Raw genomic sequence first — 25,746 nt, forward strand, 5'->3', positions numbered from 1 at the left:
CCATGGCCATTTAAACTATGCTACGGAATCATCAAAAGTGGAGTTGCTTCTTTAAAAACCTCCTCTGTGATATTTTAATAACCTTCCCTCATCTTCTGGTCCTGATTCCCAGTTATCCCTCAATGGCTAATCCCTTTCTCTTGTCACTGGCTCCTTGTACTCTGAACACTTTCAATTACTAGGTTGTTAACTGAAAAAAACACAGCCTCACAGACCCTTTGGGATAACCCAAGAAAAATGGCAATCATCTCTGTAAGCAAGAAATGGCCTCACCTTAAAAGAGAACCAATCAAAAACATGCAGACCTCATACCCTGATGACTTCTCAGAAGAGAGCCAGTCATCCATTGAAGTAAGCTTATTCTTTTTCTCTTTCTTTCTTTCAAGTAAAACTTCCAGCAGCCATGCTCCTAAAGACAGTTAAGCACAGCCAGAAACCTATTAAAATTACAACCAACTACTTGAAGGACTGAGGTCCTTCCAGCTCTCACAATGATGTAAAGTAGCCACTTCCTGAAGAATAAACACTAAGGGGCCTTCTGTGACCACAGGATGAGAAAATGCAACCCAACTTCATTAGCAGCTGTGTCTGGCCTTCCATTCCAAAGCCAAGCCTGCCTGTCCATGGAGAAACTGGGGGAGAAGATTATATATCAAGGCCTTTGTAGCTGACAGCTCTCTCACAGTCAAGGTTCTCCCATACCCATCTTCCTAGTGAGGAATTAGATGGAGAGAGGGTTGAGGGAAAGGTTGAGAAGCCCGTTATCTCTTCTTCATGTTGGAATGGGAGAGAGGACCAGAGACTTATCCACCAGAAGGCTTCCCCGCTTGACATTCTTCCATCAGTTGCTCTGACACTTTCTTGGGGTTTCTTTGAAGAGGGTGTATTAGTGTGTTCTCACACTGCTACCAAGAAATATCTGAGACTGGGTAATTTACAAAGAAAAGAGGTTTGATTGGCTCACAGTTCCACAGGCTACACAGTAAGCATGATGCTGGCCATCTTCTTGGCTTCTGAGGAGGCCTCAGGAAACTTACAATCGTGGCAGAAGATGAAGTGGAAGCAGGCTCGTCTTATGTGGCTGGAGCAGGAGGAAGAGAGAGAAGTTCTGCACACTTTTAAACAACCAGATCTCATGAGAACTCGCTCACTATCCAGTACCAAGGTGAATGGTACTAAACCATTAATGAGACTCTGCCTCCATGACCCAGTCACCTCCCACCAGGCCCCACTTCCAATACTAGGGATTACATATCCAAACTGTATCAGGGGCTATGTTGGATGACCCTCCTAGCCTCCAAAGACAACTCTGGTATGGATTCAGATTATTTCCAAACTCCTTCAGCCAAGCTCTATATCAAGTACCCGTGATATACAAGGCAATGGTAGGAGGCAACACCTAAGACCCAATCCCTGCCATAGCAAGGAGTGCACAGAAGACTTGGGAAAAGAGGTCAATAGACAAAGTATTATACTAAATACAATAAGGGCCATGACAGAGCCAGATGTGATTTCACAGGCACAGGTGGGGATTTGGGGAATTAGCAAATTGGATTGGGGTTAAGAACTAGCAACTGAAGGTGAGGACTAAGCTGAATCCTAAATAACAAATAGGGAGTTTGAAAAGAAGAAGGGGGTGCCATGGACAGATGGTTCAATTACTGTTCTTAACTTAGACATAACATTATCTTCTAAGAGAGAAACTAATGAAAGTTAGTATATCATGAGGATGTCCCCATAAGAGCAGTGATCTTGCCCCCCATGTTAACCATTTTACTCTAGCACCTAAGAATGGGCGCAGACAATAACAAAGATGTGAAGTCAACCCAAATGGCCATCAACGATAGACTGGATTTAAAAAATGTGGTACATATACATCATGGAATACTATGCAGCCGTAAAAAGGGAAAAGATTATGTCCTTTTCAGGGACATGGATGGAGCTGGAAGCCACTATCCTCAGCAAACTGATGCAAGAACAGAAAACCAAACACCACATGTTCTCACTTACAAGTGGGAGCTGAACAATGAGAACACATTGACACATAGGGAAGAACAACACACAATTGGGCCTGTTGGCAGGGATTGGGGGAGGGAGAGCATCAGGAGGAATAGCTAATGGATGCTGGGCTTGATACCTAGGTGATGGGAATCACCATGGCACATGTTTACTTATGCAACAAACTTGTGCATCCTGCACATGTGCCCCAGAACTTAAAAGTTGAAGAGGAAAAAAAATGGGTGCAGAAAAGGTGTGCCATAAATATTTTCTCTGAACATGCGAAGCACACTTGGCCTCAGGACATTTGCACTCCTTCAATGTTCCCACTCCCATCTGCATGGCTCACTGTCTCTCTTCCTTCCCATTATTCTAAATGCCTTTTCCCTACTTGAGCTTTTCTCATAGCACCTACCAACTGATATCACATACGGTTGGTTGTTTATTGTCTGTCCCTCCTACTGGAATATAAGCTCCATAAGAGTAGGAACTTAATCATTTTTGCTCAGTCGATATCTTCATCAACTATTAAGTGCCTGGCACATAGCAAGCACTCAATAAATACTTGCTGAACAAGGGAATGCAGTTGACTACTCCCTTAAAGCCATTCTAATTCCTCCAATTTTCTGTTCACCAAATGACTATAGTTCCTCATTCAGTTCCTCCTGAATGCCAGGAAGAGAACACTCTGAAAAGTGCTCTGGTTTTTTTCACTTTCACATGAAGGCCCAGGCAGTTTTACATAGATTCTAACAAACACGGAAGGGTTTCTCATTGTCAATAAGGTCAGGTCCAAATCTGCTGGAATGTCATACTAAGCTCTCCATGACTGGGCTTCTGTTTTCTCCTCCAGCCTCACTTCCTCCACTTTCTACTTTCTACTTTAGACTTTGATGCACTGAGCCACTGGCTCTAGCGGATGGCTTCATTCACTCATCCAACATTGAATGGGATGACCTACGAGCCCAACACAGTAGTTCCTGCAACTTGAGTGTATTGTTTTCTCTTCCTTACCAGCCTTCCCCTGGCTTTACCAAGTTAATACACACCTGTTCTTTAATGTGCAGATTATCAGAGCTGGGATTCAGTCATAGAGGACCAAGCCACAGGAAGATCAGAGAAGAGAACAAGGCAGGCTTATCTCTGGGTTACCCAGGAGCATTCAGATCATGAAGCCTATCCACAAATGAGGCAGAGGAGACCAAAGACAGCTACCTTCTTTATTTGATATGGTCACCTGATGTTAGCTTTTGGCCTGCATTATCCTTCATATTTGTCACTATCAATGTTTGAAGTAGCAAATTTGTAAAAATGGCCAGGATCATGCAGATCTGATGTGCAGAGGTATGGTCCCAGTGTCTGTGCTGGAGGGGATCTGGTGACCCTCAATTATGCCTCTTATGTTCCAAATCATTTATTGTGGTGCTTAAGGCTAAAAGTCCAAGTATTTTCAGCTAAAGAAGTTAGAAGATAAGTCCCCCAGATACCTGGACATCTGCAGCAATAGGACTCCCTAGGTCACCGGGTTCTTTGAAGGAATGGTAGTATTTATGGTAGCTGGTTCACTACAAGAAGATAAGTGATGGATACATGAATGGGGAGAGCAAGTTTCTGAAGCTGGTGGCCACTATCAAAGCTGGCTTGGCTCAAGGCCAACATGGCCTGAAGGCAAAGTCCAAGGACCTTGGCCCAGCTGTCTTTGCAGAAAGAACTGAAATGCCTCCTAGACACCTGGTCTTTTCTTGGTATTCCTGCAGCCCCTGGGGCATGGGCACAGATAGATATCCCTGGTCTTTGCCTCTGTGAGAGTGTGTGTGTGTGTGTATGTGTGCACATGTATATATCTCAGGAATCTGGCTTTGCACACTAGCTCTGCTTCCCTCCTATTCCCTACCCTTCACCATCTCTCCCTACAGTCTCTCATGTCTCCTTGTCTACCCACTGGAGTTTGGGACAGGTCCTGCTTCAGGCTTCCTTCTCAAGGTGGAGCCAAGAAAGGGAGCAGACTATGTGGGTGAGTGACTGTCTTAGCGTGCCATACATTTGAAATGGTTCTCAATTCAATAAACATTGGATGAGTTGAACAAATAATAATGATGTCACTAATAATAATGGGTCATAGTGATTTAACTCAGTCTATACATTTCTCCCAAAACAGTGAATAGACGGGCATTTTATAAAAATTTGATTTATATTAAATAACAGCAAAACATCATTTTTATTCATGACATGGATGAAATGCATGAAATTGAGATGACATCAAGCATTTCCAAGGATGTGCAGAAGTGAGTCCTCTTTTACATGCTGCTGGAAGTGCTGGAATTTCCTTGGAGGGCACATGATTCAGCAGTTCTGCCCCTTGGCATCTATCCTAGAGAGATACACATAGGTGCCCAAGGAACCTTACAAAGGTGCTAGTATTGTTTTTCATAGCAGAACACTGGAAATGATCTAAATGTCCATCAATACAGAAATAGCTACATAAATTCTATCATACCCATATTATGGAGTGTTACACAGTCATTGAAAAGCATGAAATGTATCTATTTGTACCATATGAATAGATTGCCCATGTAAACTCCATGAACTCAGGTGGTTTGGTTTTCTTTCTCTTGGTTGTCCAATGTATTCTCTGTAATTTGGAACAGTGCCTGGCACCTAGTAGCCACCCAATAAATTATGTGTTCAATAAATGGAAGATGAGTAAAATGCATGTCATGCATAACAGAATGATTCTTTTATATGTGATAATTGTTATTTAAAACAGAAAAAAAAATAGTTTCTATTTTCTACTAATAAATATATGTGTGTTAAGGCTTAGAAAATATCTGGAAGGATGTAAACAAATATAATTCACTGGGAGCAGGTAGGGAGGTCAATAGGGACTTCAGCCTTAACAATAATGTTTTAATTCTCATGAGGAGAATATTCACATATTACTTGGCTAATAAAAAATTAATTTAAAGATTTTTAAAATTCATAATTAAAACTATGGCGTTTGTTTTTGAGGGAGAGAAAAACAATTAGCCCAGTGCTTTTTAATTTTTTCCTTGTCTAGAAGTGGAATGAGTTTCAAGACTTGAAGATAGAATCCAGTTTGCAGGTGCACGAAAATTGGGGTGTGTGAGAGTAGGAGCCAGGCAGGCCATTGCAGGGCTAGGGTGGTGTTCATGGAGATTGGGATGAGGAAATGGGTCCCAGAAATTTTACCTAGGAAAAAGAGAATGGCAGAACTTGCAAAGGGATAAAGAAGAGAGAGACATTATAAAAGACTACAAAGCCAGGGTGACTAACATTGTTGAGTTACCAGCAGGGGGACTGTTCAGAAGAAACAGCTTGCTTTGAAGGGAAACAGTTAGTTTGGTTTGGGAAATTTGGGGCTTGTAGTGACTATGGCATGTCCAATTAAAATCCCTTTTAATCGGGATATTGTACTGGATATTGGCAAGGGATACTGTAGAAATAGTATGGGTGATGCTGATTTGAAAATTATTTGCATAGAGAGGGTAGTGGGTAATGGAGCAATCTAATTAGAATGAGTTCTCCATTGGAGTGCATGTAAGGACTAAAGGAGAGGGAGCAGCTCTCTAGTCTACAACCACCCCCAGTTAGGGTAATGCCCAGGTATGGTGCTTCTCCGTCAGTACCCCTGCATGTCACTCAAAAGGATGTCAACAACTGAACCTGGACCAATGTGAGTAACAGGAAGTATCTATTACCAAGTTCATTAACAAGAGTCCTGTTTATATCTCAGTCGTCAATTGCAGTCAATTGCCTGGACAAAGATGTCCTTAATTGGTAAGTCATTATTGCCCACAAGAGTTACAGCTTGTGTGAAATGCAACAATCTCATATTTCCTGGGAGGGTCCCCTTCCCTTTATGTAATATAGGACTAGTTATTGTACTGTGTCACAAGGGATGATCATCCACAAGAACACTAAATCACTTCATCTATGACATAATTTCAGGATGAGAGTCCTCAAAAGTAGTATTGCATTGATGCTCAAATCTCTACTAAAAGGCCAGGTCCCTTCTGTTTAACATCTGGTTCTCAATTAAAGTGTACATAATCCCCATAGTGATGGCACCATGGAAGCTACTCTAACACTGGAATCAACCCAACTGAGAATCAAATCCCAATTTTACCACTTCAGCTCTTTGAACTTGCCTCTCTAAGCCTCTGTTTGGACAGCTGTAAAATGGAGTGATAATGTGTGTCTCAGAGTTGTTACATAAAATAAAGGAAATGATATATGTGGATCACATAACACATGATAGCCCCAAAATAAATATCCATCCCCCTTTCACTTGTCTACTTTCTGAGGAGACAAAAGGAGACAATTCCTGAAGGACAGGGATGAGAAAGGCACACCTGGCCTGTCACACGGATTTGGTTCATCGTAGAACTACACACTACTCTAAATGATGAGTTTGCTGATAGCTAAACTTTGATGAGATAGGTCTATGATCAACTTGATTTTGAACATAACCAAAGTTTATCCCATGTAAAAAAAATTCAACCTGCACACACTAAGAAAGGAATACATAAAATGAGCAAATGACATAACTCTTGTTTCCAGAATCCCAGGTAAGAGAAGAGGATAAAAGTGGAAGAGTTCTTTCATTTAAAAGGACAGTCCCAAAGCATTCACCATTTCACATTTAAATGCCACCCCACTTAGCTTATCCTGTTGCTCTCCACGACAGAGCCAGTCAGGGCATGTGCTAGAAGTAAAAGGGATATAGGAAGACAAGAGGAGAGGCAAGAACAGTGATCAGAGTGGAGCCAAGATCCCAGGGCCTGCTGTCTTACTGCACCTGCATGGAGCCAGAGCACCTGGCTGCATGGGAGAACAGTTTGGCCATCAGTATGTTCCATCCTTATGGTGCTCGTGGCTTGGGTAGCTCCTGAACTTTTCATGCTGTGTTTGCATTCTTGGCTGTCAAATGGACCTAATCATTCCAGAGGGTTGGAAATAAATTAACAACAGGAAAGAAAAGAATTGCCTCTTCATGTACCTTTCCCAATAACCCCTAGCCAGAAGATAAAACACACATTATTATTACCATGTGCACTATTTCAGACCATTTTAACCAATCCTCCCAGCCTTCCTTAAATTTCATTAAATTATTAATGTATTTAGCCAAATATATGGTGAAATTTAAGTAAATTTTGATAACATAAAGGAAAACAGGTTTGTGAGCGGCCTTAATTCCACAGTCCAATCCTCTCTGTGCCATTTATTAGCTGTGTAACATTAGGCACATGCCCATTTTTTCTGTGCCTCAGTTTCCTCACCTGTAAAGTGGTAAATGGATAATATTACTGCCGTCTTTATTATTAGCACCTATTTCATAGGTTAATTTAAAGGACTAAATAAGTGAACAGACACAAAGCTCTTAGGCCAATAGATTCTACTAAAGCAAAAGCATACAGTTAGAGTTCAGTAATATTAGCTATTATTATTGTTGCTGTTATTAACAACAGTTTAATATCATAAGATTGTGAGGCATCGTAAGAAACCATCTAACTCCTGCACTCTGAGTATTATTTTCAGCTCTATCTCATCAATTACTCCATGACTCTGTTAATTCTATCATTTAACCCATTTTTAGGATTTTCTTGAGTATGTGTATAAATATTATTTACATGTGGCTTTTAGCAACCCTGATAAAGCATGGCACAGTGACCACATGTCCTAGATTTTCTTGGATAACCCAATTTTATTCTTTTTGCATTAAAAGACTTAATTTGTTAAATGCATACCTAAATCGGATTTAACTTTATATCACTGCAAGATTTCCAAATATATAATTTTACAAATCAAGCATAAATCTTTGCTCTTGACTTTACATCCAAAAATGATTATAACGAGTATACGTAATTTTAAAAGAATAGTTTCTAATAATTCCCATGTTAGTAACAACACATCTAAGAATTACAAATAAAATGTGTTGAGGGCTTTTGACCTAGAGATTCACTTTGTCGCTAAGGAAAATTGCTTGCACCTTGACCAGCATAGTGCTTTACACAGGGAGTAAGCAATTAGAGTAAAACCTTTCTGATTCACCCTAATGACCACAAGACCCAAAGAACACATGATCTACTGACTTTTGCTTATTAGTAAGAATGTGAAAAGATGAGATTAAAAACTAAACAGGCTATTTTATACATATGTTTTTTAACTGAGAGATAACATGTGTTTTTATCACATGCAACATGATGTTTTGAAGTATATATACATTAGGGAATAATTCAGTCTAGCTAATTAACAAATGCATTACCTCACATAGCATTCCACTGTGTAGATGTGCATATATTTTCTTTATCCATTTATTTATTGATAGACACTTCTTAGGTTGGTTCCCTATCTTGGCCATTGTGAAGAGGGCTGCAATAAAGAACATGAGCAACAAAAACAAAAATGTAGAATTACATCAAACTAAAAAGCTTCTGCACAGCAAGAGAAACGATAAAGAGACAACCTACTGAATGGGAGAAAATATCTGCAAACTATACATCTGAAAAAGGGTTAATATCCAAAATATATACAAAACTCAAACAACTCAGGAGCAAAAAATAATAATAACCTGATTTGAAAATGGCCAAAAGACTTGAATAGACATTCTCAAAAGAAGACATACAAATGGCCAACAGATATATTTTAAAAATTAATATCGCTAATCATCAGGGAAATGCGAATCAAAACCACAATGAGGTATCCCCTCACCCCAGTTGGAAAGGCTATTATCAAAAAGACAAAAAGATAACAAGTGCTGGCAAAGATGTGGAAAAAAGGAAACTCATCTATACAGTTGGTGGGAATGTAAACTAGTACAGCCATTATAGAAAACAGTGTGGGGGCACTTCAAAAATTAAAAATACAACTGCCATATGATGCAGGAATCCCACTACAAGGTATACATCCAAAGGAAATGAAATCAGCATGTTGAAGAGCTAACTGCAAACAGGCTATTTTATATATTAGAAATACATCTCAGTGTTATTTGCACTTGTTTATTTTCCAATTTAGGATATTTATGCTAAAGGCACTCAGGAATCCAAAACTTCTCTTTTTTTTTTTTATTATTATTATACCTTAAGTTCTAGGGTACATGTGCATAACGTGCAGGTTTGTTACATATACTTGTGCCATGTTGCTGTGCTGCACCCATCAACTCATCAGCACCCATCAACTGGTCATTTACATCAGGTATAACTCCCAATGCAATCCCTCCTCCCTCCCCCCTCCTCACAATAGGCCCCAGTGTGTGATATTCCCCTTCCCGAGTCCAAGTGACCTCATTGTTCAGTTCCCACCTATGAGTGAGAACATGCGGTGTTTGGTTTTCTGTTCTTGCGATAGTTTGCTGAGAATGATGGTTTCCAGCTGCATCCATGTCCCTACAAAGGACACAAACTCATCCTTTTTTATGGCTGCATAGTATTCCATGGTGTATATGTGCCACATTTTCTTAATCCAGTCTGTCACTGATGGACATTTGGGTTGATTCCAAGTCTTTGCTATTGTGAATAGTGCCGCAATGAACATACGTGTGCATGTGTCTTTATAGCAGAATGATTTATAATCCTTTGGGTATATACAGAATCCAAAACTTCTTTAAAACAAAGTAAAGTTTGTCATCCTTGCTATTAATTAGGGTGTGGTGGGGAGACAGTTCTCAAAAGAAGATTAAATTGGCTATGGCTCAACAGAAAAATACTAGAAGAAACTACTCCTTAGGTTTTGAATGAGAAGGCTTAGACTCTCCATTCCTGGCTCTGCCATGGACGACTTGTATGGTTTTGGGCAAATCACACATTCACTCAGCTTTATGATTGGAGTGAAACAGCACTAGGCCCTCTTTTAGAGTTTAGCAGCCTATAAATTATATGACTACTCAGTTTTGTTTTATTAAAAAAAAAAAAAAAAAAAAAAAGCTTGGTACTGGTTGCAGATGTTTCAAAAGGATCCTTCTTTTGACAGTTTATCTTTGCCTTCAAGATTTAATGGGGGTTGCTTAATTGCTTTATCTTGTTTAAATTGTACCCCTATCTCCAAATCCTATCTGGACAGGGCAAAAGAGACCACAGCCCCTATCAACCCATAGAAATTCTCACTGCCACCCATGGACATGAAATCTGTCATAGTAGACCCATGACTTTGTAGTCCATTCAATTCAGCTAATGCATAAATAATTCCAACTTGGAAATCTCCAGTGGGGGCTACAAAGGTCATGTTGTTCTCAGAAAGTAAAAGTCTCCTGGAGAAGAAAAAGAGATAGGTTTATAAATACTTCTACCTCAAAGGACTTTATATGAAATTCTATTGGAGAGGTGCAATGTACTCCAGGAGTTTGAAAAAGACAATAATTCTGGAAGACTCAGGGAAAACCCCATGGAGAAGTTGGGATTTTGGCTAGTTTCCAAACTGGGTTGGATTTAGACCAGTCAAAATGGCAATCCTTCAGGAGGAAGGATTGTTATTATAAAGAAACAGAATCAGAAGAGGAACATATAGTGGGTTCAGTTGTGTACCCCAGAAAATATGTCTAAGTCCTAACCTCTGGTACCTGTAAATGTGACCTTCAGAAATAAGATCTTTACAAATGCAATTAAGTTAAGGATCTCAAAATGAGATCATCCTGGGTTTCAGGTGGGCCCTAAATCCTAAGGAAGTATTCTCAGACAGAAAGGAGAAGGCACACAAAGACACAGAGAAGTCCATGTGAACACTGGAGTGCTGCTGCCATAAGCCATGGAATACAGGACCCATAATGCACAATTTTCCTGAAAGTTCAGAAGCTGGAAGAGGCAAGAAAGGATTCTCCACTAGAGCCTTCAGAGGGAGTGTAGCCCTGTCAACAGCTGGATTTTGGACTTGGAGCCTCCAGAATTGTCAGAGAGTATGATTCTGTTGTTTTATGCCACCAGTTTGTGGTCATTTGTGGCAGCCATCTTGGGGAACTAATACTGGAGGTGTTTCCAGGAATGAAAAGTGAGGGGCCCACCTGGTTCTCTCTTGAGTGGTGTTAATTAAAGGAGTGGAGACTGTGGGGAGAAGGGCAAGAGAATAATGAAGGGATAAGACTTCAAAGACAGTTACAAATGGTGTAGCAAGCTCTTTGAATAGGAATAGAGACACACAAAGGCATTTGAGGCATAGTGAGAGTATCAAGACCAGGTGACTCAAGTTGTGTATAAGACAGACGTGTAGGGGAAGAGATTAGAGACAGGAAACAGAAAGTTCAAGGAAAAGCAACAAGGGATTAAATCAAAGCAACAGCCACAGTGTTTAGACTTGGCAGATGTTGGGCTGAGGATTTCGTGTTTAGCTCAATGGGTTAGGGAGTGGGAGAGAGAAGTCCAAGTGATTCTTATGGAAGCTCCAGTCATAAGGGTTTAGACAAAGGAAAAGAAAACAGTTACTGAGACAAAGAATTCATCAGAGAAGAAGAAAAAGAACCAGTGGAATACCAAAAGAGGCTAGAGACTCAAGTAGGAGGCAGCATCTAATGATACAGACAGATCACACGGGCTTAATATAGAAAGCTTGGTGATTAAGTGGTTTCTGGTGATTTTTGAGAGCCCACTAGCCATGGAATAGCAGAAATGAAATATAATTTATAAGGGTGTAAAAAAAGAAATAAACATACCAAGTTTAGTGTACCCATTTATTTTTGGTAGAATAGAATAATGTGTGAAATGTAACTTAATTAATTAGAGTGGGGTGGGGAGGTAGTTCTCAAAAGAAGACTAAATTGGCTATGCCTCAACAGAAAAATTCTAGAAGAAACTACTCTTCAGGTTTTGAGTAAGAAGACGTAGACTCTCCATTCCTGTCTCTACCACACATCAGTTGTATGGCTTAGAAGTGTCAAGAAAAGGTCCTTTAGTCCTTACTTGGGCTTCAGTATGTTAACATGCTATCTCCAGTGAGCCCCTGCTAACCTGCAAATGACATGCGAAACATTAATTCAATAGCAAAGATACATTTGCCAGATGAGCTAATTGTCACTCAAAAAGAACTGTCATTCAAGGAGGATGCCTGAGAAACTGGAATATTGCACAAATCTGTGTTTACTCAGAAAGAGATCAGGACAAGACCAGAATTTGCTTTAGTAGGGTGTGCAGCAGATGGTCCTAGAGAGCTGGAGTTGGGGAGGGAGGTAGCGTAAAGCCATAGGAAAACTAGAGGTGGGAAGCAGGGATGGAGCAGGGTGAAACAAATGCATCAAATGACAACTTTGCCTACATTGCTTTTCTGTCTAGGGACAGCCTTTGGCTTGCGGGTCCTGCAGTCACTCAGTGATTTGTTCTGGTAATTATCTAGCAAGTATCCCCCAAAGAGAATTCAAGGAATGGGTAATAATCTGAAAGTACACACTGCCTCTGATTTCTGGGCCTTTTTCATATCCTCAAGAGTATTTTTCAAGACTTTTCAAGAAAGTACAAGACAATTGCTGCCAATCTGAGAAGATTTTACCAAAGATCCTCCTGGAGCATCAGAAACAGAGAATTTCTAAGTGGAAGACACCAGAGGTCACCCAGCCCTGCTCTCTGCATAATGCCGCATAGAGCTGATCATTAGCCAATATGCATTCCATAGAACAAGTCCTCAGCTCCTCATTTTCTCCTGCTGTTTACCATCCCAAATATGGAGGACCCATAAAGCACAATTTTCCTGATAGCAGATAATATTCAGAAACACTATTCTCATTTACAGAGAAACATAAATAAGGTTAGAAAATCCAGATACTGGAAAGAAACCCCAGCCTCTTTTCTTCCTATCCCAGGGACTCTGCCTAAACCCTCAAAGACTAGTAAGAACTTACCATAGCTTTAAAATATTTTCTTCAAAATTCCACAGTCATTTTTAGTAGCTGAGGATTAGGTAGAGGAGGTATGAAAAATAGAAATTTTCTATTTTGTAGAATATTAGACAATTCATAATAATAGTTGGCTTGGTTATTGTACACTTTGAAAGGAGGGCATAACTTGAATGACCACCTGTGAACTCTGGGCTTTCAAGGGCTCTGGGAAGTGCCTCAATTTCCTGGGAGCCTCATTGAAGATGACATTAGGGTAGACAGTGGAAATCCTGTGGCTATAATGTGAGGATCTGAACGAAGAAGGGGAACAAATATGTATCCCAACCTCAGAAGTCATTCATTCAACACATATTTACTGACTTCCTTCCAGATATTGGGCTAGAAAGGCAAGGAACTCATTATGGGTTAGGAAGAAAGTAGATGATCCAACTCTTATCGTCATGAATTGTTTTTAATGTGACACTGCACAGTGTTCCTCAAAAGTGGAAAGAATTGTTCTCAAGTTTCAGAATTGGTGAAGTATGAGAGCAATGGCACAGGCTATGGAACAGATGGTAGCAATGGCCCATCTCTGCCACAATTACGAATTGCTTGGAGTGCCTGGAGATGAGGGATGCTCCAGCTTCCCTTAGCAGTAGGAGCCTTCATTGGAAGAATAGGGCCTGGAACTTACTTGGTAGGGAGTAGACTCTGAGACGCTGTCAATGAAAACTCTGGTTGACTGATTGTCTGGCTGTCCAAAGCCTGGGTTCTGCATGGGTGGTCTGATGGATAGCTCTTGTTTTTCCTGTACAGTATTGCTTCTCCCTATTTTGCTAACAGAACCCTTATTTCCTCTAGGAAAGCCATTCCATGCCACTCAGGTGAGGCTAACCCTGCCATAGGTTTAACCTTTCAAAATACTCATCTTCCTGGTTCCTGTGACCAGATATGATTCCTGTGGACAAAATCCTCAAAGAACTTTTCTAGCAGAGCTCTTTTTCTGCTTGGCTAGGGAAAACGCTTATCCATGAGGTAAAGAGAAATATGGAACCATGAAGACATTGAAACACCTGGATCCAGCCTTACCTGAAGGTAAGGTCTATCTCTGGATGTTTTCATTACTTGAGGGTTGGCTGCTTGGAATTGACAAAATAGAACCCTATTGACAAAATTTTAGGTTGTTTCTAGTTTTGTGCTGGTATACATAACATTATAAGCATTCAACATTTTTACAACAAAGCTTCATCCTTAAGACAAATTCTAGGAAGCATAATTGCTTGTCAAAGGGTATGACGTTTTCAAGTTTTTGATAAATGGCAATGAGATTTTTTAAAGACACCCAAAGAAGTTCTCTTTGTCCTTTTTGCACCAGTGGGAAGGAAGATTCACTACTAAGCGACATCTCTAACACAGATGTTTTGGAGTATGTATTGGTTTCCTATTGCTGTAGTAACAAATGTGCCACAAACCTGGCAGTTTGCAGCACCCATTCACTATCTCACGATTCTCTAGGTCGGAAGTCCAGAGGGCTTGGCTGGGTACTCTGCTTAGGATCTCAAAAGGCCAAAATCAAGGTGGTTGACCTGGCTCTTATCACCCATGGAAGCTATGGTGGGAATTCCAGGCTCATTCCAGGTTCATTTAGGTTGTTGAAACAATTCATTTTCATCTCATAGTTTCCATGTGACCACTTCTATCTTCAAGCCATCAACTGTGAGTTGAGTCCTTCTCACCTAGAATGTCTCTAACATCTCTCTCTGCCACATATCTATGACTCCAGTCAAAAAAAGTTCTCTGCTTTTAAGGGCTCACATGATTAAATTGGCCCCAAATAGATAATCCAGAACAATCTCCCTATTTTAATGTCCATAACCTTAATTCCATCTGCAAAATCCCTTTAGCCATGTAATATGATATATTCACAGGTTTCAGGGATCAGTGTGGACACTTTTAGGGTAGCCATCCTGCCTGCCAAAGGGTAGAACCATGAAACCGCATTAAATAACTCTACCATGCACAGTCACCTGACTTACCATCTTTCATCCCAAGGCAATGTTTGGAGGGACTAGTTCAGTCTTTTCAAAGTGGTATGGGGAATTGTTCTCTTCACACCTACTGCTCAAACCCCAGCAAGTTCCCAACTGGACAAAAGGATTGTCTTGTGAAACTTTCTATTATATCTTGTTGCCAGGAAACAGTGTTTCTGGGTTCCTCAGGGGCAGGCTTCCCTTCAGATTTATATTCAGTGCTGTACCATTGTAATAAACTACATTTTGTCATATGCTCAGGCTGTTACCAGTCAAAAAGAATGCAAAAATTCAAGTGATTTTACATACAAATATAAGTCTATGCATAACTGTGTCCCACACATGTGTCTAGGTGTCTACATACATGTGAATATTTTTGTGACTAAGTTGTGTTTTTTTTTCTCCCTTGAATCTTACTCATTTATTTCTTATTAGTTTTCTGCAAAGGTTTTCTTCTTCATGGCTAATTTCGAAGGAAATAGTGTGAGAGTTTTCAGCAAAAGCAGTTTCCATGGTTACACTGAAGTCTTACTAAAAATAGTACATGATGTAATCAGCAAAACTTTAGCTACTTAAGGAACTAGACAAAATGGATCTACATTACTGTATGAAGTTTGTTCTGTCCTTCAAGCTGTGTCTATGACACATGAAGAGAATACTCTGTGAATTATTTTTATTGCCCTGAGATTCCAGCTCCTTAAACACTTTTGTGGGCAGCTCACAAGCTGTTCAGTCTCTGGAATTATTTCTAACACTGTGTGAAGGAAAGGCAGACAGAGACAGGGAAGAGGAGGGATGAAGAGAGAAGGGAAGGACATAAATACTTACCTTATCTTGGGGTAAATACTATACATTGCCTCATTTCTCTCTCTGAGATAACATCTCCCTTTTTTCAAACAGATCCTTTAAATTCACTATCAAGGCTGCATAGTAGAAGGAAAAGGTATTACTCTAATTTGATTAGTCTACACCCTCTAAATTCTACAGCTAGCGACCTACTCCATTTTCTTCACTTTATCTTGTGCACTTTCTTCTCTTGAGTGATTGATTCAAGGTTTGGTACCAGAAGGAATGACAAGAGGGAGACCCATTCATTGTATTATTTCTCTTCTATTATTTCTGCTCGCTCTCTTTTATATAGTGATAGAAGAGTGCAGGCACCTGAGATTAAAACAGCTTCCCTTTTGCGTTTGGAGTTCTTTGTCCTCATTGTGTTTGAACTGTCACTGGGCACAGCTGGGTCTCTGTTTCCAATATCCTTTTTCCACACTTCATATAATTAGAAAGGAGAATCAAGAATGGCAGTCCCACCTGCTTCCAAGGCCATTCTGCTCCCACCACCAATGGTTGAAGCTGGAAGCCAAAGAAGTGGCCACATGGATCATTGTCCCCCTCCTGAGCACCTCACTCACGGTCATCTGTCTAACAACAAAGCCAGCCCAGCCCCCGAGATGACCTGTTTAATTTTTTATGGCATTCCCTCTCTCCTCTTCCTACAGTTGTCAAGGGGCAGGGGGCACTTTCCAAGCAAAATCCAATCTCAAAACCAAGTTTTTACTTGGTTTTTACTTATTCTAGAAAAGCCTTAGAAATATTCCTGGTTTCCTTTCGGAGCCAAAATAACAGTGTTTGTTTCTTGTCCACTTGGGGACTCAGCAGGTACCTCTCAAAAGAACACCATCATTTTATTTAGAATCTATAGTACTGGAGAGAGAGGTGTGGAAACGTTTTTTGAAACACCACAGCTATTGCATATATTGGCAATTTTTAAAATGTATTTCTATATCAGGAATATTAACAATCATAAGGTCAGAGCAATTTAAAAATCTATAGACTATTGCTAGCCTGGACTAACTCTACAGTGTTTCTTTAAAAACACCATCTGCTTAAGTATCTGGCTTTAGAAGGGCACTTGATGCTAATGTTTTTAAATAGCTTTTTATGACATACCTTTAAGATTAATTTGTTCCTCATTACCTTCTATGGAACACTAACTCCTGAATATAGTCTCAGGGATGGTACCATATCTGGCCCAGGAACACTCAAAGCAATACGCACAGGCAATATAATTCAAACATAAAGCACATCAAGTGAGGATGAGATGTGGTGAGTTGAATGTATTAAGTTCCTACAGCTTTTTTTTATTGATGTAGCTACTTGAATGGAGACGTTCAGTAGAAGGTTCTCATTTGAAGCCTAATTAAAGAAATCTATTTTAAAGCGAGATGGAGGTAAGAGGAGAAAAGATAAATGAGGGCTGGAGGCTGATGTTACACAGTAATGGCCATCCAGGTGGGTGGATTGGAAGATGGAAAGAACTACTTCCTACAGGAGTTATTTGTATTGAGAGCAGGTGTTCAGTAGAGAAGTCCCAAAACAGGCAATGTGCCAGATCTTTTTACCAAGTTACTGAGTCCCTCCAAGTGCACTCTGCATCCTCCCCTATGCTGCTCCCTGCCTGGGATAGTGTCAGCCTCCTCTGGGATGAACCACATCAGTGAACTCCTGCACCCACTGGCTTCTGCTTGGGTCAGCCAGTGGGGCTTCCTGAAAGGAGATGTGGGGCATGGGACTGGGAGGAGAGTGAGGTCAGAAGAATTATTTCCCTGGTTCCTTGACTGTGGGGTTTTCTTGGGATAAAACCAATAATTAATTGCTTTTTCTCCGGATCTTTCTTCAAACCTGGGGATCTTACCAGTGACAGCTAGTAGGCCTGAGTTACTATACTATCTCTTGTGGTCCTCACTTCTTTGTTTTTCTTTTTAAAGAAAGCAAAACAAAACACAAAATCTTCTTTACATCATTTTAATCTGAGTGTTTCATCCATTTCTTGTTGGTACTCTAATACCAGAATCTTTAGCAAATGAACTCCTGATCATCTCATATTTAGAGGATCTCTTCTATGAAAGTTGAGTATTAAAAAATAAAACTGTTTCAACATATAACATAAGGAGTTATATGGGATGATCTAAAAGTGATCTTGAAAGAGGGACACTAAAGATAACTACCATTATAGGAAATAAGTTGTTGAGGGCAGGATAGAAATGAGGGTTCATTGAAATGGGATGTGAAATACATAGAAGTGCTTAAAGAATCAAAATAAAAAAGCATGAGGACTTCTGCATGTTGAAAAATGTTACTTTGTGAGTGATTGATTTATTATCCATATTAAGCTCAATTACTCACCTCACATTATTGTTTGACATTTTGGAGACAGATTTTCTAAGCATATTATTCCTTAAAATAAGTTCAATGCTCTGGAACACTATGATGCAATGTTGCTTATCTTGATGTTGATGACGATAGTAAATACCACAACTATGATCCCAGCTGCCAACCACTAAACTCTTATTCTGCTCAAGATGCTAGGCTAAGCCCTTTGTACTCCTTTGTCCTCTCTCACAAGAGTCCTTAGAAATAAGCCTTGCTATTTCTTCCATTGTCAGGAAAATAGAATTGAGAAAGGCTACTAGGCATAGCATGGAAGTGAGGAATTGGCATTCCAATCCAAAGCACCTGGATCCTTGTTTCAGTCATCTTCCAACCTCCTCATTCACTACCCAATGCATGCAAAGTGCATGTGGCCCAAGAAAACACACAGCTATGCTAACCTGTACTATCTTAAGTGACCACAAAGCTTAGAGGTTCCTTGGCACCACCCAGTGAGCAATTCACTCTCCCATTCTCCAATGTTTTTGCCTGACCTCCATGCATAAACTTCCATAAGCTGATCCCTTCTAAATTTCTATCTCTAAGCCTGATTTCTTCCTAAAATTCCAGTCTCAGATATCCAACTCCCTTCAAAACATCTCAGTTTGGATCCCTAATAGACAAATCCAACATGTCCAAAATTTCTGTCAATTTCACCACTCCTCAAAATCTATTCCTTCTCGTGTTTACCATCCCTGTTAGAATGTAGGAGCATTTATCCAGTTGCTCAAACTGAAACATAAGATACGGTCTTGACTCCTCTCTTTTCTCTGTACCCTCCTACAACCCAAGTTAAGTTCTGCCTTGAATCTGACATCTCGCCACTATGACTCACTAGCATAATTCAAAGCAGCATTACATTTTGTTTAGATTACTGCAGGTGCCTTTTCCCTGGTTGTCTTACTTCCATTCTCATGTTTTCAAAGGTACTAAACTACACATCAGGCAGCATGAGCTTTTCAAAATGCAAGTCAGATCATTATTCCTTTGATCAAAACTTCTATATCTCCCAGAATCAATTTCATGGCCCACAGGCCCTAGAGGACATGGCTATTGAGCCATGCTATCCCATTTCTCACCAATTCCTGCCCCATTCACTTTATTCTAGACATGCTGACCTCGTTGTTTCTCCAAAATGACCATCTTTCTCATGCCACAGTCTTTGTACTGACTATTTCTTCTGCCTGGAATGCTCACCTCTGAGACTCCTCACTTCATGCAGGTTTGTACTCAACAGTTGTCTTCTTAGAATGGCCCTCCCTAATGTCTACCAAAAATCGTCACACATTCCCGGCCTTTGTCATTCTCCACCTTCTCTCCTTACTTTCCTTATCTTCGGACACTTTCTATGACCTGATGTTTGTCATATATGTATTTGTTTATTGTTCATCTCCTTCTCTGGAATGTAAGCTCCATGAGGGTAGGGACTTGATTTGTTAAGTTCTCTGCTATATCCTTAGACACTAGAACCATGTTTCAACTATAGAGGCACTCATAAGTGTTTTTTAATAGATTAAAAAAATGAAGGAAGGAAATAAGAAAAAAAGAAAGGAGGGAGGGAGGATGGAAGGAGGGAAGAAGGGAAGGAAGGAAGAAGGGAGGAAGGGAGGGATGGAAGGAAAGAAGAAGGGAGGAGGGAAGGAAGGAAGGAAGGAAGGGAGGGAGGGAGAGAGGGAGGGAGGCAGGGATGGAGGGGTAGGGAGGAAGGAAGGAAAGAAGGAAACAAGAAGGGAGGGAGGAGTCTGGAGCCTATGAGAGGACTTCAGAAAGTTCATGGAAAAAATAGACAAGATAAAACATAAATAAAAATTTTACTTCTCAACATAAGTTCCAGCCACTTTTGTAAGCAATGATACCAGCCATTTAGTCTATCCCTGTATTCGTTAGTTCTCACACTGCTATAAGGAAATACCTGAGACTGAGTAATTTATAAAGGAAAGAAGTTTAATTGACTCACAGTTCCATATGCCTGGGGAGTCCTCAGGAAACTTACAATCATGGTGGAAGGGTAACAGGCATGTCTTATATGGCAGCAGGCAAGAGAAAGCGAGTATATGAGGGAAGAACTGTTATACACTTACAAAACCATCAGATCTCATGAGAATTCACTATCACAAGAACGACATGGAGGACATTGCCCCATGATCCAACACAAGGTCTCTCCCTTGACACATGGGGATTATGGGGATTATATCTCAAGATGAGATTTGAGTGGGAAGACAAAGCCTAAACATATCAATCCCTAAAAAAACTGGGGGTTCTTGGAATTTAATCATGTCAGGGTAGTCTTTTTTACATTATTAACTAAAGAAAAATGGGAGCCCTTTAAAGATTGTTTTAGATTAGGAAACGGAAAGTCAGAAGGAGCCAAATCAAAACTGTAAGGTGGATGCCTAATGGTTTTCCACTGAAACTCTCACAAAACTGCCATTCTTTGATGAGAGGAGTGAGCAGGAGCATTGTTGTGGTGGAGAAGGACTCTCTGGTGAAGCTTTCCCTGGCAGTTTTCTGCTAAAGCTTTGGCTTTCTCGAAACACTCTCATAATAAGCAGATGTTATTGCTCTTTGGCCCTCCAGAAAGTCAATAAGCAAAGTGCTGTGAGCATCCCAAATAACTGTTTCTATGACCTTTCCTCTTCACCAGTCTGCTTTTATTTTGACTGAACCACTTCCACCTCTTGGCACTCATTGCTTTCATTGTGCTTTGTCTTCGGGATTGTACTGGTAAAGCCATGGTCTATCTCCTCCTGTTAACAATTCTTTGAAGAAATGCCTCAGGATCTTGATGGCACTTGTTTAAAATTTCTTTTGAAATCTCTGCTCTTGCCTGCAGCTGATCTGGGTTCAATGGTTGCAGTACCAATCAAGAAGAAAGTTTGCTCAACTTTAATTTTTCAGTCAGAATTGTGTAAGCTGAACCAATTGAGATATGTTTGATGTTGCCTATTGTTTCTGTTGTTAATTGTTGGTTCTCTTCAATTAGAGCATGAACAAGGTTAATATTTCTTCCCAAATTGATATGCATGGTTTGCCACTATGGGATTCATCTTTGACATTGTCTCATCCCTTTTTAAAAGGAGTTATCTGCTTGTAAACTGCTGATTTCTTTGATGCATTGTCCCTATAAACTTTTTGTAGGGCATCAATGATTTCACCAATCTGCCATCCAAGCTTCACCATAAATTTAATGTCATTCTTGCTTCAATTTCAGCAGACTTATGTTTCTCTGATGGGGGCTCTTTTCAAACTGATGTCTTATCCTTCTTAGTGCCTCAAACTAGATCCTGTTCCGACATGTTATAACAAATTAGTAGGAGTTTATTTTGGTTCAAAAAATAAAGTCATGTATTGTTTTTTCATAATATCCATTTTCCATGAACTTTTTGAAGACCACTTATATTGTGGTAAGCAGAATTATTGCTCCTCAAAGATGTACACATCCTATCCTTGGATCCTGTGAATATGTTAGAGATAGAATTAAGTTCGTAAGTAAGATGACCTTAAAATAGGGAGCTTATCCTGGGTCATCTAGGGGGTGGGGGCAATGAAATCACAAAGTTCTTAAAAGTAGAAGATGGCAGAAAAGGAGTACAGAATGGTGTGATGTGAAAAAGGAAGAAAACTCAATCATAGCTTGCTTTGACGATGGAGGAAGGAATGAGCCGAGGAATGTGGGTGGCTTCCAAAAGGTGCAAAAGGCAAGGAAACAGATGTCCCCCTAGAACCTCCAGAAGGAGACATAACCCTGACAACACCTTGATTTTAACCAGTGAGATCTATATTGGACTTTAACCCTTGGAACTGTAAAGATAAAAATGTGTGTTGTTTCCAGCCATTAAATTTACAGAATTTGTTACAATGGCAATAGAAAACTAATAAAATATATGCTCTTATGCTTAGATCTATACCATCCCTCCTGACCTTTCCTGTTACTCTCTTGGTGATTTGGGGATATTCCTTTGTCAGTATAATTGTATAATTATATTCCTCTTTTTCCTAGCACAAGAAAAGGCACAGCCTCCATCTCTTGTCTTTATGTTAGCTATTAATAATGATAACCATATTTTTTAACCAAAAATGTGACGTAAAATGAAAAATTTATGTGTTTCCTAGCTATATGACTTTGGACAAGTTACTTAACCTTTCTGTGCCTCAGTTTCCTCACTTGTAAAATGTGTATTATAAGAATAATTGTTTCTCACACATCTAGAAGTAGATTAAAAATGCTCAATAAATGTTAGTTACTATTATTATTAATGCATCCACTAGGATAAAATACTGAAGTCAAGTCCCTTCCAGAAAATCCAAGACACATAGACTCTACACTATTAAGCCATGTTAACACCAAATTCTATAATTTTCAGAGATGACTGTAAACAGTTTTGCAGGTGATAGTTTTCTTGTGCTTTCAATAATGATTTAAATTATCACTCAATCAAGATTTGACATTACTCAGTATAGGCAAAGGCATACAGGGAAATGAGCACTCTCACACTCTTTGGGCCTCAGTAACCTTCTATCTTAGTTTTGCTTCTCTGTATTGCTCAAATTTTACACAGTAAGTATAAATTGTATTTAACATTAAAATTAAAAAGCTGTTTTTATTTTGAAAAAAACTAAAACAATTTAGCCTTGCCGATTACAATTTGGTAATTGTCTCCTAACCTTCTCTGGGTATATTTGTTGCAGAAAAGCTATAATGGCATATTCAGTGTTCTTGTCCTCAACCCTGATGAAAGATTAGTCCTTTCAATTTCCAAGAAGCACAAAGAAAACAAAAGTTCCATCCTGAGCCATAGGTTGTGAATATGTATAAAGAAGTAATAAAATCTATTGTATTTTTCCTACACAGAATAAGGTTGATGTGAAACTCAGTAATGTGGTTCTTTCTTGAGACATACAAAGTGCATGGGTTATACTGTCAAAAAAAAAAAAAACCACCAAAACAAAAATAAGCCAGACATTTTTTCCAACTGTTTGCATGAACTCACCTCTTTTGAGTAAACAAAATTAATCACCATGTATTATGAGAATATGTGAATTCTACAGCTGCTTCCCACATTTCGTATTTGACACTGAATAGTGCTCATGACAGGTTTCTGATGAGTTATTTCAAATTTGGGAAATTAAAAAATCATCTTCCATGGCTATTCTAATTAGGGAGAATGAAACTAAGGGTGTTGAAATGATCCATAGGAAGATTTTTATTTTTATAGATTCAAGGAGTACAAGTGAAGCATAGTGGTAAATTCTGGGCCTTTAGTGTAGCCATCATCCTAATAGTGTACATTGTACCCACTAAATAATATCTCATCCTTCCCACCCTCCCACTGATTCTCCAGTGCTTACTATACCACTCTCTATGTCCATGTGTACAAATTATTTAGCTCCTACTTATGAGACTGTGTGTTGACTTTCTAATTCACTTAAAATGATGACCTCCAGTTCCATTCACGTTGCTACAAAAAATGTAACTTTATTATTTTTTGTGACTGAGTAGTATGCCACATTTCCTTTCTTCAATCATCTATTAATGTGGTTCTACATCTTTGCTATTGTGAATAGTGCTGCAATAAACATACAAGTGCAGACATCTTTTTGATATAATAATTTATTTTCCTTTGGGTAGATAATAAGTAGTAGGGTTGCTGGGTCAAATGGTAATTTTACTTTTAGTTCTTTGAAAAATCTCCACACTGTTTTCCATAGAGGTTGTACTAATTTACATTCCCACCAACAGTGTGTAAGTATTCCCTTTTCTTTGCATCAGCAGGAAGACTTTTTTTAAACAGTGATGCTTTTCTATTTGTTGATTTATTATTTTATTCACAACTTTATGCATTTATTCAACTATTATTTGTGGACCTAACATTTGCTAGATGCTGGCAATACATCAGTGGACATTCAGATATGGTGGCTTTCTTATCCTTCATGTAAAAATGGAAAAGAAGAGTCAAAACTACAATTTCCCTGGAAACCTGTTGACAAAGACTAGTAAAAACTCACAATCCACATCCTTCGATTCTTCATATTTTGTCAACTTCATTAAAAACAAAGAGGACCTATATATGTCTGCCAAAAAGGACATGATGGATATCTGACAAAATGCATTAAAAAGAGACCAAAGGCAAGCATTTTGTCCATTTATTAATTATTGCTTTGATATGGTTTGGCTGTGTCCCCACCCAAATCTCATCTTGAATTGTAAGTCCCACAGTTCCCATGTATTGTGAGAGGAACGTGGTGGGAGGCAATTGAATCATGGAGGTGGGTCTTTACCATGCTGTTCTCACGATAGTGAGTAAGTCTCATGAGATATGATGGTTTTAAAAATGGGAGGTTCTCTGCAGAAGCTCTCTCTTTGCCTTCTGCCACCCATGTAAGATGTGACTTGCTCCTCCTTGCCTTCCACCATGATTGTGAGGCCTCCCCAGCCGTGTGGGACTCTATGTCCATTAAACCTTTTTCTTTTGTAAATTGCCCAGTCTCAGGTATGTCTTTATCAGCAGCATGAAAACATACTAACACAGTAAATTATTATAACGCCCCAGTAGAATGGTACATTGCTGAAAAGATACCTGAAAATGTGGAAGCAACTCTGGAACTGAGTATCAGGCAGAAGTTGAAACAGTTTGGAGGACTCAGAAGAAGACAGGAAAATGTAGGAAAGTTTAGAACTTCCTAGACACTTGTTGAATGGCTTTGACCAAAATGCTGATAGTGATATGAACAAAAAGGCCCAGGCTGAGGTGGTCTCAGATGGAGATGAGGAACTTGTTGGCAAATGGAGCAAAGGCGACTCTTGTTATGTTTTAGCAAAGAGACTGGAGGCATTTTGCCCCTGCCCTACAGATTTGTGGAACTTTGAACTTGAGAGAGACAATTTAGGGTATCTGGCAGAAAAATCTTCTAAGCAGCAGAGCATTAAAGAGGTAACCCGAGTGCTGTTAAAGGCATTCAGTTTTATAAGGGAAGCAGAGAATAAAAGTTCAGAAAATTTGCAGCCTGACAATGCAGAAGAAAACAAAATCCCATTTTCTGAGGAGAAATTCAAGCTGACTGCAGAAATTTACATATGTAATGAAAAGCCAAATGTTAATCCCCAAAACAATGGAGAAAATGTCTCCAGGGCATATCAGAGGTCTTCACAGCAGCCCCTCTCATCACAGGCCCAGAGGCCTAGGAAGAAAAAATGGTTTCTTGGGCTGGGCCCAGGGTCTCTGTGCTGTGTGCAGCCTAGGGCCTTGGTGCCCTGCATCCCAGCCACCCCAGCTATGACTAAAAGGGGCCAAGGTACAGCTTGGGCTGTGGCTTCAGAGAGTGCAAGCCGCAAGCCTTGGCAGCCTCCATGTGGTGTTGATCCTGCAGGTGCACAGAAGTCAATAATTGAAGTTTGGAAACTTCTACCTAGATTTCAGAAGATGTATGGAAACACCTGGATGTCCAGGCAGAAGTTTGCCACAGGGACAGGGCTGTCATGGAGAACCTCTGCTACAGCAATGCAGAAGAAAAATTTGGGGTCAAACCCCCATACAGAGTCGCTACTGGGGAATGGCCTAGTGAAGCTGTGAGAAGAGATCCACTGTCCTCCAGACCCCACAATGGTAGATCCACCTACCACTGGCACTATGTGCCTGGAAAAGTCACAGACACTCAATGCCAGCTGGTGAAAACAGCTTGGAGGGAGACTATTAC

The 25,746-nt window shown here is 39.8% G+C and overlaps 1 protein-coding gene and 1 long non-coding RNA gene across 2 annotated transcripts in view; one reads left to right on the forward strand and one right to left on the reverse strand.

Moving 5' to 3' along the window:
• The window catches only part of SLC25A3 (solute carrier family 25 member 3), a 772,593-nt gene that overhangs the window by 235,497 nt on the left and 511,350 nt on the right, over positions 1-25,746 (forward strand). The window lies entirely within an intron of this gene.
• Positions 8,298-25,746, reverse strand: part of LOC126931294 (uncharacterized) — a 207,739-nt gene continuing 190,290 nt past the window's right edge. The window contains exon 5 of the long non-coding RNA XR_007717821.1: positions 8,298-8,391. This is a non-coding gene — a long non-coding RNA (uncharacterized LOC126931294). The remainder of the gene's footprint in view (positions 8,392-25,746) is intronic.

The sequence above is a fragment of the Macaca thibetana genome, chromosome 11 (assembly GCF_024542745.1).
Source record: "Macaca thibetana thibetana isolate TM-01 chromosome 11, ASM2454274v1, whole genome shotgun sequence".
NCBI lineage: Eukaryota > Metazoa > Chordata > Mammalia > Primates > Cercopithecidae > Macaca > Macaca thibetana.